Source organism: Lycium barbarum, chromosome 11 (assembly GCF_019175385.1).
Source record: "Lycium barbarum isolate Lr01 chromosome 11, ASM1917538v2, whole genome shotgun sequence".
NCBI classification, from domain to species: domain Eukaryota; kingdom Viridiplantae; phylum Streptophyta; class Magnoliopsida; order Solanales; family Solanaceae; genus Lycium; species Lycium barbarum.
The window spans coordinates 30,496,891-30,512,790 of NC_083347.1; positions in this window are offsets into that span (position 1 = coordinate 30,496,891).

Below are 15,900 nucleotides of genomic sequence, written 5' to 3' on the forward strand. Positions count from 1 at the left end.
ATTCTCAAAAGCTACCGGGCCTATGATCCTTGATGTGTACCACGATTGTACTACGTTCCTCGTATGACGAGTAAGCCTATAGTATAGACGTAATGATAATAATGATGATAGTAATGATGATGAGAGTAAAGTGATGCTAAAGATGCTTATGATGTATTATATGTATGTGTGCCTCTGAAGGGCTATAGCGAAACCCCGAGCTTATAATGCCGGGTAGAATATATGTATAGATGTATATGTATGTATGATTACGTAACGCACGCACACCACTGCAGTTGGGTACGGACAACACTGAGCCTTGGTAGGGCCAGGTACGTGTAACACTGAGCCTTGGTTGGCCAGGTATGTATGATCACCGAGCCTATATTTGGCCGGGTACGTAAAACACCGAACCTACATGGTCGGGTATGTTATATAAGGATATGTATGAAACACCGATCCTATGTGGTCGGGTATGCTATGTAAATGCTACATATATGATATGAACACGTATTAGCGATGGTAAGTTCCTATGAAAGGCAAGTAAGTGCATATGACGATGATATCGCCATCTCCCATTCTATGCCATTTCCTATGTTGCTATTTATGCTTCCACATTGGTATTGATCATGCTTTACATACTCAGTACATTCTTCGTACTGACGTCCTTTTGTTTGTGGACGCTGCCTCATGCCCGCAGGTGTACAGGGAGACAGGCTTGATCCATAGCTGCTTTCTCAGAGATTTCATAGCAGAGCTCCATTTCATTCGGAGCCGTAGCTTTTGGGTACTTATTCTTTTGTGTACATAATTATGGGCGTAGCGGGGTCCTATCCCGCTCACATAATATGTTATACTCTTCTCAGAGGCTCGTAGTCACGTGTATATAGTTAGACACGTCCGGCCTTGTCGGCCCATATTTTTCGTATATCTTTTGGTAGCCTCGCCGGCTTATGTACATTTGATGTGGCTTAGATGTCAATGATGATCTAAAGATGTCGTCGTCTAATGGAACTAATGTGATTGATGCATAGAAATGTATGTTAAATTATGTGGCTCACCTAAATGTAAGCATAAGTGTAAGTTAAGGGGCGCCCGGGTGGGCTAGCACCGGGTGCTCGTCGCGGCCCCTAGTCGGGTCGTGACAATTTTACTTTAAAAAACTGATTTTCTTGTAATGTTTATAGGATATGGGCGGTTGCAAACAGTTTCGGTGGGAAGATATCTTTCACGTGGATAAAACGATGGCGGCGAAGTTTAAAAATCCACTTTTTAATAGAGATACCGTGACTTCACATATCTTTAGAGATACCGCTAAGTTGGACTCGCAATTTAAGCTTGTGGAAGCTGAAGAAAAAGTTGAACTTTTGGAGGTCTTGCTCACCGGTTCCCAAAAAAAATGAATTTTGCTGAAGGCTAAACTTAGAGACGCTCAACACAAGAAAATAGCTTTGAAAGAAAAACTGTGGAAGATTATTTGTGCTATCTTGTTGTTGTTCATTATTTATATGTATTTTGTTTATTAAGTTTAATATTTCTATGGATTATGTTTTTTACTAGTTGTACCTTTTCCCCTATAATGTAATCCGCACCCTTTATGTACTAATTTATTTGTGTTTCTTTGTTAAATTGTCAATTAATAATAGACTTTAACAATAAACTTTGAAGAATTAAAAACATTCCAAACTAATTCAAATTTATGACTTCATAATAAAATAAAAATACAAATTAACAGCCTTAGTCCGAAACTTAAATGACCCATAATTAGGGGTGTTCAGGGTTCGGTTTGACTCGATTTTTGGTTAAAACCAAACCAAACCAATTAAGTCGGTTTTTTTTAATATTCAAACCAAACCAAACCATTATAGCATAAATTCTATCGGTTTCAATTTTTTCGGTTTTATCGGTTTGGTTCGATTTTGCGGTTTTTTCGAATTTTAAGATTGTATTAATACAAAGAACCTTTGGATTAAATGGTAACTAAATACGGCTTTGACGTGATCCATATCTAAGAATCTTCTTAATTAATTCATTAACTTTATTTAGATATAGGCTATGGCTACGAGTATAGGAATTACAGAAACATAACATCTATGGGTATAGGAATTACAGAAACATAACATCTACTTTTCATGATTCTAGTTACCTCCCTACATATAACCTTTTGATATTACGCAGCTCTCCGGAATTTTTATTTTCTAGACTCATCGTGTTTATGAAGCATCTAAAAGAAAGCACAGAAAATAAAACGAAAAATGATAAACAGAAAGACAAAGTCATCTACCAAATCTTTTTAAATTCCAATTGCCATTTTCTTCCCTTTAATTTGTTACAGATAAAATGCTAGTTTATTAGTACTAATTTAGATGGCATGTAAAAAAGGGAACCGTAAAACTGGATAAGGGAAATTTTTTTATGTTACCTTTAGCAAATTTTTATTTTATTTTACCTTAAACTTAAATGGGCTACACTTTTCTTTCTAATTATTTGAATTTATATTGGACTTGGTCTGAGCCAAAATTTTGAAGAAGATATATATAATATGTTAAATATGTATGTATCTATCAGTTTTGTTCGGTTTTGGTTCGGGTTTTTTTAGTTTAACACCAAACCAAACCAAATGTTATCGGTTTTTTAAAATTTAAAACCAAATCAAGTCAAACCAAGCTGTTTTCGGTTTATTAAGTTTGTTTGACTCAATTTACCGGTTCGAACCGATTTTTCAGTCTCATTTGAACACCTCTACCCATAATCTAAGACAGTGAGCCTAAATAGACCCTAATCGTCATCAGAATAGAAGTCCTCAATATCGTCCTCAGAACGATGTTGGCGGTTTCTTGACACTCATCTTTTTTTAGGAGATGTTAGTTCTCTACCGGTTGATGATGCTTGTTCTTCGGCCAACTTTAGCATGTAAAATCTACAACGTCTTGCCAGAATTCTGTTGTTTTCTTTTCTAATCCCTTGTACGGCAAGCTCGCAAGTTACTGGACCTACTCGAGGCATGGTTATTGAGTACCTTGTTGGGATTGGAGCGTTGAGATTTTCCAAGTCACGAACAAGACGTTCTGATTTGACAATCCTACGTGACTATTCTCGGCGTAAACCGCAATAATATTCTCGCGGATCTGAATATTTCACACTGCAGAAATCATCATTACGCTCTATAAGAAGATGGGGATTTAGCTCGTCTAGTTTGAAATCACTGATATCACTCGAAAAACTGCTATGATTTAAACTCTCATCATCACTGCTATTTGGTTCTTTTGGAAGGAGTAAAGACCAAGTTGAGTTTCTACTACTCGACATTGAGTACGTTGTAGTCTAATAACAAAACAAAAAAAAGCTACTTATATAGTTGCAAACCCCCAAGTACCCTCGAGAGGGGGGGGGGGGGTCTTTATGACCCTACCTACTTACCTTATTATAAGAAAAATATTAATCTTCATCGGACATTTCACAGTCCAAATCCCACTTGGATCTAAATCTTATACTACCTTGTATACCATATTCTACCCTATGGTAACGTATTTGCATCCGATTGTTCTATTCGCGAAAACGATTAAGAGCAAAATTAAACTCTTGTGGAGTTCCACGAGGCACTGACATAGCACGTTTTTTGGGCATTTAAGCCCTACTGAAGCTTCAGCCTCCCTAACACGCCAATTCCACTCCTCTCTCATTGTTTTATTGTATTCTCGACTGAATCTTTTTTTAGGGTTTATTTGAGTAATGAAAATCATCATCATCTAGTTCCCATGTCCTACCCATTGCTTCAAATATGTTTGCTGGGGTATAACATGTAATGGAATCAAGATTACCAAATTGGGTGTAGAATGTCATGATAACTCGTTTTAAAGTGAATAGTAGTTGTTTGTCAATCATGTTATATATAGTACTGCATTTTTTGACCGTTTTATTTGAATTTAATTCATATTACGCAACGTTTCAATGCGCAATAGAACATGATTTGACAACACATCATGCTTGCCAATTTCAGTTTTTTTATGACACATAAAGGACCGATTTGACAATACAATGCTGCATTTTTGACCATTTTATTTGAATTTAATTCATATTATGCAACGTTTCAATGCGCAATAGAACATGATTTGACAACACATCATGCATGCCAATTTCAGCTTTTTTATGACACATAAAGGACCGATTTGATAATACAATGCTGTATTTTTTGATCGTTTATTTGAATTTAATTCATATTACGCAACGTTTCAATGCGCAATAGAACAGGATTTGACAACACATCATGCATGCCAATTTCAGCTTTTTTATGACACATAAATGACCGATTTGACAATACAATGCTACATTTTTTGACCGTTTATTTGAATTTAATTCATATTACGCAACATTTCAATGTGCAATAGGGGTCAATATGAATCTATTTAAGAAGAATGTTGGACGAGGTAAAAATTCATCTTTTTCATAAGTTTAAGTCTCTTAAGTCATTCAAAAAAACCTCTTTTAAGTCATTCAAAAAAAAAAATCAAACTTCCCGCAATTAATGGGTCAAGATATTCCACCAGTTAAGGTTTCAATACATTGGGATGGTATTATCCTTGATGACAATAGTACAGTTCGTTACAATAAAAGACCAAACGTTCATGTTAAATGCCCACTTGAAATGTCTTATGAATCACTAGTCACTTACATTATATGAAAAAATGAAGGTTAGTCCAAATGAGTATGAAATCTCTATAACAGACAGATATCCACAATCAGCTTCCCATGGTATAGTGCTTTATGGTAGGCATTATATCAATGATGATGATTCTTTGACGTATTATTTGAATGCGCCAGAAGAATTAAAACATTTAGTCGCCCTTAATGTTCTTGAGATGTATGTTGAAAAGATACCCCGAGAGATCCCGCAAGAACAGCCCAGTCAAGTTAACACGTATGGAGATATTAGTTCTTACAGGGACATTTTGACTGGCCAGGTGCCGCTGGAAAATCTTACCCAACAATTTAACCAAACTTGGTAAATATGCATTCTTATATTATTATTTTGTGCAGTGACACGTGTTTATTGTATGTATTGGTAAATAACCATTTTTAAATCTTTGTAGAGGTTATAGACCTGATACGAGTAATATTGGGCAATCATCTCAATTTAGTGGAGCAGATCATTATTATCAAAACTCTCAGTTCAGTGGAGCTAATTATTATAATAATTCTCAGTTCAGTGGAGCTGATTATTATAATAATTCTCAGTTCGGTGCGGCTGATTATTATCAAAACTCACCTGTAACACCCCGTACCTTTAACTTAAACTTTGATCATGATCCTAGACTTAGAAAATCAGATAAAGAATGTGAGAGTTAGAATTTCTTTGCTCAGTTGTAAGATGGTGGTTTACGCCCATGAACAGTGACCATATTTCAGTTTACGCCCATGAACAGTGATCGTAAACTGAAACCAAGAATTTCTGAACATTCTGGAATTTGACATTTTGATGTCACATGATTAAATACGGACCGTATTTCTATTTACGGCACGTATTTCAAAACTTATTTAGAATTTGGGAAACCTTCCTTGATGAAAATTGTAGATATTTGAAATACCTTTCCAACGGTATATTATGGGGGTCAAACGGACATCTTTCCAAAGAGTTATGGCAATTAGACTGAGGAGATGCAGTGCAGTCCGTATTGCAAAATACGAACCGTATTTCAATTTACGACCCGTAAACTGAAATACGGCCAGTACTGTGCTGGACGTAAACTGCAATTTCACAGGACAGTATATATTCGTCCATAGCAGTTTAAATCATTATTTTTCATTCCTTCAAGCCCTAGAACGACTTCCTACCCTCTTCCATCATCAAGAACACCAAGGTAAGCCTACGCTAATTATTCCAACTCAATTCTAATACCTATCTTTGTAATCTAAACAAGAAATTATCATTCAAAAACTAGGGTTTTCAAGAAAACCCATCTCAAGGTTCAAGAATTCAAGATTTTGGAAATCTTCTTCAAAGCTCAAGTCTTTAATTCAAGTTTTGGAGCGACTAAGGTATGTAGAGTTACTATCTACGTGTGGGAACATCATTGTTCTTCTCCACGCCTCATAATCCATAAAATTATGATTCTCTACTAAAACTAGGGTTTCAATACCATGCTCATGATAACCCTAGGTCCATGTCCATGATTATATTATGTATGAATGGTTATAATTCCATCATTGAGTTCTTAATATTTCTTTATGATTATTAAGAATCTGTCCGTAATCTATGAAAAACCCATATATCTCATTCCATGGGTTCATGCATGCTAGTTTATGATATATTATGCTATTTCAAGAAAATACTATACATGTTTTACAAGTTCATCCAAGCAAGCTATAATTCATGATATCCATGTACAAGCAAGTTATATTCATGAAACCATGGGTAGCAAGTGCCACTTATTTTACAAGTTAATTCGTGAAATCATGATTACAAGACAAGTACAAGTTAATTCACGAAAATCATGGGCTTCTTAGCCAACTATATTATGTTCATATTTTTGGGAGTTGCTTTAATTACCGAGGAGGGCTTCAGATAGCCTGAAACTACGTAGTCACCGTAGGATGAGGATCGCTCCACCCATGTCCCGGACGATCTCTCGTAATGACTGGATCCTTTCATATTTTATTAAATCTCATGTTCCCTGGCAAGGACTGAGTGTTCTGCTGGAGGGACGCAAGCACCAGACCATGGATCGGTTATAAGTTATTGCTCTCCCTACGTATGATATTTTTTTACCATGTTATATTATATATATAAATATAGGTATTCATGTTCATGACCAAGTTTCAGTTCCTATCATTATTATTTCATGTCCCATGTTATTTCTTTCGGTTGCTTTACATACCAGTACATTCAATGTGCTGACGTCCCCTTTTATTGCCCGGGGGCCTGCATTTCACGATGCAGGTACAGATTTACAGGACGACGCTTCTGCTCATCAGGATCTGCACGTACCAGCTTATTGGTGAGCCCTATCTCATTCGGGGTTTAGGCATTATCTTTCTTTATCTGGTTTTGCATCTCAAGGTATGCTGGGGGCCTTGTCCCAGCAAGTATGTTACGTATTTTTCAGACTCATGTTAGAGGTTTCATAGACAAGACAAGTGTCATGTTAGACTTCCAAAGTTGGTTAGCCGGTTTGGCTCATTTATGATATTGTCCGCATTCATGACTTAATCAAGTATTTATATTTAATATTATGACTTACTATGATTTTATAAAGGCTCATCATGCACTTCACGTTATATTTCTGCTCATGTATGCCTCATGATAGTTCAGCAAGCCATGTGGTTCGCTTGGTCACATGCAGTCAGGCACCGAGTGTCGTGTTTCGCCCAGGTCATGGTTCGGGGCGTGACAAAGCTTGGTATCAGAGCCTAGGTTCAGGTGTCTTTAGGGAGTCTATGAAACCGTGTCCAGTGGGGTCACTTTTATATATGTGAGGGCCCCATACATATAAACAGTTGACCACCAAGACATTCAGGATTGTCTCATTTTTTTTTTCATATTCTATATCGTACAGTTAGAGCAGTACTTTTAGGATGTCTTTCTAATTCGTGCATGTACGTATTTTCAGAAAATGCCTGCGAAAAGGAGGTACACCAGAAAAGCCACAGCCACCAGCCAGGGGGCTACTACAGAGGCAACTCGCGAAGAGACTGTTCCGACTCAGACAACAGCCCCCACTGCTCCTACAGCTACACCTCCTAACACTTCGGACATGGATGTTAGAGGAGCCATCCAGCTGCTTACGCAGATCGTTGCTAACCAGGCGCACCGACAAGAATCAGCCCCTAGCTTAGGTGCTAGTGGTGGGTCAAACAGTTCAAGAACTCAGGAATTCTTGCAGATGAAACCTCCAACTTTCACAGGGACTAAGGCTGAGGAGGATCCGCAGAACTATATTGATGGCCTACAGAAAGTGTTTCGTATTATGCATGTCACTGAGACTGAGGCAGCAGAGTTTGGTGCTTTTTAGCTGCAGGATATTGCTCATATTTGGTATCAAACATGGGAACAATCTCGAGGGGAGGATGCATCTTCTGCTACTTGGGACGAGTTCGTTAACGCTTTCCTTGGCCACTTCATGCCTATCGAGGTTCGGGAAGCAAAGGCTATGGAATTTGAGAGGTTGGGGCAGGGTAGCTTGACCGTTCAAGAGTACTATCTCAAATTTATTTCGTTGTCCAGATATGCTCCTCACATGGTTCCCGACATGAGGGAAACGGTTAGAAGATTTGTACTGGGGTTGAAACCCGAATTGTATAGAGATGCCAAGACTGCTGCTCAAAATGATAAGATGACTATCTCTAAGATCTTGGCATTTGTGCAAGGTAATGAAGCTGAACTGAAGGAAGAGGAAGCTCTACAGAAACAAAAGGATAAAGAATTCAACAAGAGGGCTAAATCTTTAGGTAACTTTAGTCAGGGAGGAGGTAGGCAGTTCTTTAAGAACAGGTCAGCAGGACCCACTCCATCTACAGCTAGTGCCCCAGTCCCTAATTTCAGAAATGACAAAAAGCAGAACTTTAGACCATCGAGCTTTTATTCTCAGGCTAGTGTGGGTCAGTCATCCTATACTATTCTAGCTTGTAGCAAGTGTAGTAAGAGACACTTAGGTGAGTGTCGTATGAGTACAAATGTGTGCTATGGTTGCGGCCAGAAGCCCCACATTCAGAAGGACTGTCCATCAGCCAGACAGGGTATCGGAGGTAATGTGACGTAGTCCATAAATTCAGCAGCTCCTCGTTATAATCAGGCCCAGCAGGGGCGTGGCACGACAAGGTCCGAAAATACAGGCGGTGGTCAGAACCGTTTGTATGCATTGACAGGTCGTCAGGATACAGAGGCTAAAGCAGATGTTGTCACAGGTACACTCACAGTTTTCACTTTTGAAGTATACACCCTTATTGACCCAGGATCTACCTTATCTTATGTAACCCCGTTTGTTGCTAAAAAGTTTGGTATTGAACCTGAAAAATTATATGAACCTTTTGAGGTGTCCACTCCAGTTGGGGAATCAGTCATAGCTAGACGTATTTATAGGGGTTGCCCAGTCTTAGTCTATCACCGCAGGACCATAGCTGATTTAGCGGAATTAGAAATGGTAGACTTTGATGTAATCATGGGTATGGACTGGTTAGCTTCATGTTATGCCACAACATGTTGTAGAACTAAAGTTGTAAAATTCGAGTTTCCTAATGAGCCAGTCATAGAATAGGAGGGTAATTCAGTAGTACCTAGGGGTAGCTTTATTTCTTACCTAAAAGCCAGAAAAATGATTTCCAAAGGTTATATCTACCACCTAGTTCGGGTCAAGGACTCAAATTCCTAGACTCTAACTCTTCAGTCCGTCCCAGTTGGAAATGGGAAATGATCAATATGGACTTTGTATCAGGTCTACCTCGCTCAGCCAGGAGACATGACTTTATTTGGGTGATCGTTGACAGGCTTACTAAGTCGGCGCACTTTTTGCCAGTCAAGACCACAGATTCAACAGAAGATTATGCCAAGTTGTATGTTAATGAGATTATCAGATTGTGTGGGACACCAGTGTCCATTATTTCAGATCGTGGTGCTCAGTTTACAGCGAACTTTTGGAAATCTTTTCAGAAAGGATTGGGTACCAAGGTGAACCTTAGCACAGCTTTTCATCCGCAGACAGATGGCCAGGCAGAGCATACTATTCAGACTCTGGAGGACATGTTGAGAGCATGCGTCTTGGACTTCAAAGGTAATTGGGATGATCACTTGCCTCTTATCGAGTTTTCCTATAATAATAGTTATCATGCTAGCATTGGGATGGCACCGTTAGAAGCTCTGTATGGGCGAAGGTGTAGATCACCAATTGGTTGGTTCGAAGTTGGTGAAGCAGAGTTGTTAGGACCAGATTTGGTTTATCAGGCTATGGAGAAAGTCAAGTTAATACAGGAGCGTTTGAAAACGGCTCAGAGTCGCCAGAAGTCTTATACAAATGTGAGGCGAAGGGACTTAGAATTTTCAGTTGATGATTGGGTGTTCCTTAAAGTCTCACCCATGAAGGGTGTTATGAGATTTGGTAAGAAAGGGAAGCTAAGTCCCAGATATATTGGACCTTACAGAATTCTACGAAAGGTTGGTCTAGTGGCTTATGAACTTGAGTTGCCACAAGACTTGGCTGCTGTACATCCCGTGTTTCATGTGTCCATGTTGAGAAAGTGTGTAGGAGACCCGTCGTTGGTTGTTCCTGTTGATACTATAATAGTTAAGGATGGGTTGACTTATGAGGTTGCCTCAGTGAAAGTCTTGTGGAGGAGCCAGAAGGTTGAGGAAGCTACATGGGAAGCCGAGGAGGATATGAAATCCAAGTACCCATTTTTGTTTGAACAGCAAGCAGAGAACTTTCAAGGTAACTTTCCATAGTCCATGTCATGTTATGTCTCATGTTTCACGCTCCTGTCATGTATCCAGCGCTCATGTTTCATGTCTCATGCTTCAGTATCCATGTTTTCATGTAATCACGTATTCAATTCTCATGATCCATGATCATGCTCCCACGTAACCATGTCAAGCTCTTATGTTTTATGTTATGTTTCATTCATATTCATGTATTCAAGCCATGTCCAGCCATATTCTTAACCATGACCCGTCATTCGGGGACGAATGATCCCAAGGGGGAGATATTGTAACACCCCGTACCTTTAACTTAAACTTTGATCATGATCCTAGACTTAGAAAATCAGATAAAGAATGTGAGAGTTAGAATTTATTTGTTCAGTTGTAAGATGGTGGTTTACGCCCATGAAGAGTGACCGTATTTCAGTTTACGCCCATGAACAGTGATCGTAAACTGAAACCAAGAATTTCTGAACATTCTGGAATTTGACATTTTGATGTCACATGGTTAAATACGGACCGTATTTCGATTTACGGCGTATTTCAAAACTTATTTGGAATTTGGGAAAACTTCCTTGATGCAAGTTGTAGATCTTTGAAATACCTTTCCAGCGGTATATTATGGGGGTCAAACGGACATCCTTCCAAAGAGTTATGGCAATTTTACTAAGGAGACGCAGTGTAGTCCGTATTGCAAAATACGGACCGTATTTCAATTCACGACCCGTAAACTGAAATACGGCCAGCACTGTGCTGGACGTAAACTGCAATTTCACAGGACAGTATATATTCGTCCATATCAATTTAAATCATTATTTTTCATTCCTTCAAGCCCTAGAACGACTTCCTACCCTCTTCCATCATCAAGAACACCAAGGTAAGCCTACGCTAATTATTCCAACTCAATTCTAATACCTATTCTTGTAATCTAAACAAGAAATTATCATTCAAAAACTAGGGTTTTCAAGAAAACCCATCTCAAGGTTCAAGAATTCAAGATTTTGGAAATCTTCTTCAAAGCTCAAGTCTTGAATTCAACTTTTGGAGCGACTAAGGTATGTAGAGTTACTATCTACGTGTGGGAACATCATTGTTCTTCCCCACGCCTCATAATCCATAAAATTATTATTCTCTACTAAAACTAGGGTTTCAATACCATGCTCATGATAACCCTAGGTCCATGTCCATTATTATATTATGTATGAATGGTTATAATTCCATCATTGAGTTCTTAATATTTCTTTATGATTATTAAGAATCTGTCCGTAATCTATGAAAAACCCATATATCTCATTCCATGGGTTTATGCATGCTAGTTTATGATATATTATGCTATTCCAAGAAAATACTATACATGTTTTACAAGTTCATCCAAGCTATAATTCATGATATCCATGTACAAGCAAGTTATATTCATGAAAACCATGGGCAACAAGTGCCACTTATTTTACAAGTTATTTTGTGAAATCATGATTATAAGACAAGTACAAGTTAATTCACGAAAATCATGGGCTTCTTAGCCAACTATATTATGTTCATGTTTTTGGGAGTTGCTTTAATTACCGAGGAGGGCTTCAGATAGCCTGAAACTACATAGCCACCGTAGGATGAGGATCGCTCCACCCATGTCCCGGACGATCTCTCATAATGACTGGATCCTTTCATATTTTATTAAATCTCATGTTCCCTGGCAAGGACTGAGTGTTCTGCTGGCGGGACGCAAGCACCAGACCATGGATCGGTTATAAGTTATTGCTCTCCCTACGTATGATATTTTTTTACCATGTTATATTATATATATAAATATAGGTATTCATGTTCATGACCAGGTTTCTGTTCCTATCATTATTATTTCATGTCCCATGTTATTTCTTTCGGTTGCTTTACATACCAGTACATTCAATGTGCTGATGTCCCCTTTTATTGCCCGGGGGCCTCCATTTCACGATGCAGGTACAGATTTACAGGACGACGCTTCTGCTCATCAGGATCTGCACGTACCAGCTTATTGGTGAGCCCCATCTCATTCGGGGTTTAGGCATTATCTTTCTTTATCTGGTTTTGCATCTCAAGGTATGCTGGGGGCCTTGTCCCAGCAAGTATGTTACGTATTTTTCAGACTCATGTTAGAGGTTTCATAGACAAGACAAGTGTCATGTTAGACTTCCAAAGTTGGTTAGCCGGTTTGGCTCATTTATGATATTGTCCGCATTCATGACTTAATCAAGTATTTATATTTAATATTATGACTTACTATGTTTTTATAAAGGCTCATCATGCACTTCACGTTATATTTCCGCTCATGTATGCCTCATGATAGTTCCGAAAGCCATGTGGTTCGCTTGGTCACATGCAGTCAGGCACCGAGTGTCGTGTTACGCCCAGGCCATGGTTCGGGGCGTGACAAAGCTAGTGTAATACTTGCCTTAGGCAAATCCCACATTGGTTCAGGCAAATCCCACATCAGTTGGGGAGGAGAATGAAGAGTGCTTTATAAGTGCTTGGATACCTCTCCCTTGTAGACGCGTTTTAAAACCGTGAGGGCCTGAGGCTCCAAAGCGGACAATTTCTACATACGGTGGCCTGGGCTGTTACAGTGGGTATCAGAGCCGGTGCCGGGCCGGTGGTGGGGCGAACCTCAGCGAGGACGCTGAGTCCCAAGGGTGGGTGAGTGTAATACTTGCCTTAGGCAAATCCCACATTGGTTCAGGCTAATCCCACATCAGTTGGGGAGGAGAACGAAGAGTGCTTTATAAGTGCTTGGATACCTCTCCCTTGTAGACGCGTTTGAAAACCGTGAGGGGCTGAGGCTCCAAAGCGGACAATTTCTACATGCGGTGGCCTGGGCTGTTACATCACCAATGGTACCAACTGTCGAAGAAAGGCAGACTTCTCAGTTTGGTGGAGTTGATCATTCTTGACACCATGCTCATTATCAATATGTGTAGGTTCATCACCTGATGTTAAATAATTAATATATATATATATATATATATATATATATATATATATATATATATATATATATATATTTGAATTTGGAATTTAACATATGCTTTTTATCGTGTAGGATGAAGCCTTTCTTAGATGGAGCTGATTGTCCAAGTTATGTGGATACATCATAGAGTGATGGCGATGAACCAGCTAATAATGCAGAGGTAACCGATGATGAAGATAGTGAAGGGGATGAAGAAGATGCACATTTTAGTCCCCAGAACCAACCAGAACCAACTAACCACCACGTACCACCTTCGATGGCGGAAAACCCAATTCCTGATAGCCCAATGCGGTGGCATTCTGACCATATTTCATATCTTGATAGTCTAGAAGGTCGTGAGGATGCATTTGTCTTCACAAGAGATGATGATCAAAGTCGCCAAAAAATGTGGATTGAACCAAAAATTCGCATGACTGATGAATGCGTCATTGCAAAGGGAATGCAGTTCACATCAAAAAAGATGTTGCACCAGGCTGTCAGAATGTATTGTATAAAGGATATGAGGGAGTTTAAGGTTGATGATTCAAACAAATCGGTATGGAGGCTGGTTTGTAAGCGACATACTCAAGGCTATCGGTGGTTGCTTCGGGGAATTGTTAAGCCTGATGGTCTGTGGGAAATCACAAAATTCCACCCAAAGCACACTTGTGATATGGGATAAAGTCGAGCAGATCATTTTAATTTAGATATAAACATGATTGCTCATGTGTTACTTAAACACATTGAGGAAACTCCAAGGTAACTTATCTGACCTAGTACATTATATATCTTATAGCAATTAAAATATCATTGCAAAATGTTGTTTGTTTAAACTTACGCAGGATGCCCATCAAAACTTGTATTAGCATGGTCCACTCCAAATATGGTAAAACCATAAGCAAGAGAAAGGGATTTCTCGGGCGTAGACGTGCTTTTGAGATGATATTTGGAACTTGGGAATCCTCTTTTCAGGAATTGCCAGGGTATATGGCGACTCTACAACATGCTAATCCTGGCACTGTTGTACAGTGGCGGCTTTTAGAGGGCAAAATTTCCGACCTCGTTTTTGGGCATTCAAACCAAGTATTGATAGTTTTGCTCACTGCCGGAATGTGATATTGATAGATGGGACCCATGTATATGGCCGATATGACATTAAGCTCCTAATTGCAGTAGGTATGGATGCCAATGGGTCAATATTCCCTCTTGCTTTCGCAATTGCCGCCAACGAGAGCAACGAGACATGGGGGATGTTCTTGAATCATCTAAAAACTCATGTTATTAAGGGTCGTCAGGGCATATGTTTCTTGTCGGATCGTCATAAAGGCATATTGCACAATATGCGTACTCTGGAAGGGTGGCAGCCTCCACATGCTTACCATCGATATTGTTTAAGGCACTTAAAGGCTAATTTGCAAACAAAGTTTGGAAATGGCACTGTAAACAATTTGATGTGGGGAGCTGCGATGCAGCATCAACAAAGCGAAGTGAGTGAAGAGACATGTTTGGTTGATGAAATTAGAAGTTGAAAAATGGACGGTTTATGCTAATGGAGGAAGGAGATGGGGCATGCTCACAATGAACAGCTTGGAATCTTTCAATGGACTCCTCAAATCTACTCGAGGACTACCTGTCACCGCAATGGTAAGACTAAATTTCAGGCAGGTTGTGGAGGGATTTGCGGATAGGACAAGGCAGGCCAGAGCTATATTAGTTGAGGACGGAACATGGATGCCAAAGCCCTACAAAAAGATGGAGCACCATAGAAGAAAGGCAGAGGGTCACCAAATGACCGAGTATGACGTCGCTCAACGAGTGTATGAAGTTAGAACGGGTTATTGCGACAGCAAAGAAGGAAACAAACATATCGTTACTGAGCGTACAAAATCATGCACTTGTGGTAAGTGGCAAACGTACCACATGCCATGTTCTCATGCAGTCAAGTGCTTTGAGAGAATGACTAGAAATGTAACTGATTATGTGGCGGAGGAATATAAGGTCGTAAAATACCTTAAAGCATATTCCGGCCACTTCCGTCCCCTTGGTGATCAAGCTCATTGGCCAGCCGCGCCGTTTTCTATGATTGCGAACAAGAAGCATATCCGTAAATTGGGAAAAAACAAGCTAACCCGTTATCACAATCAAATGAATGTTAGAGAAAAGACTTACTCTCGCAAGTGTTCAACATGTAAGCAATTTGGGCATGATAAACATTCATGTGGGCAAAACTCCCGTGGTGGCAGCACATCTGGAAGTAGAAGAGTGTCTAGAACTTGATTTTTTTTAAGTCTATTGTAATTTAATGATGTATTTCGTTGCTAATGGAATGAAATAGTTTTAAATTATTATGAACCTCTCGTATTGGATGAATTATTTTTAAATATAATATTTATTTTTGCACATTCAAAAGGTGCGGATTACACAATACAATAACAAAATAAAAAAGACATAAAAGAAAAAGAAACTAATACAAAGCAGAGTAATTTTTTCTTTTCTATCTTTCTTGAACCAAAAAAGTACTTTCATAGCTTTGGGAGTA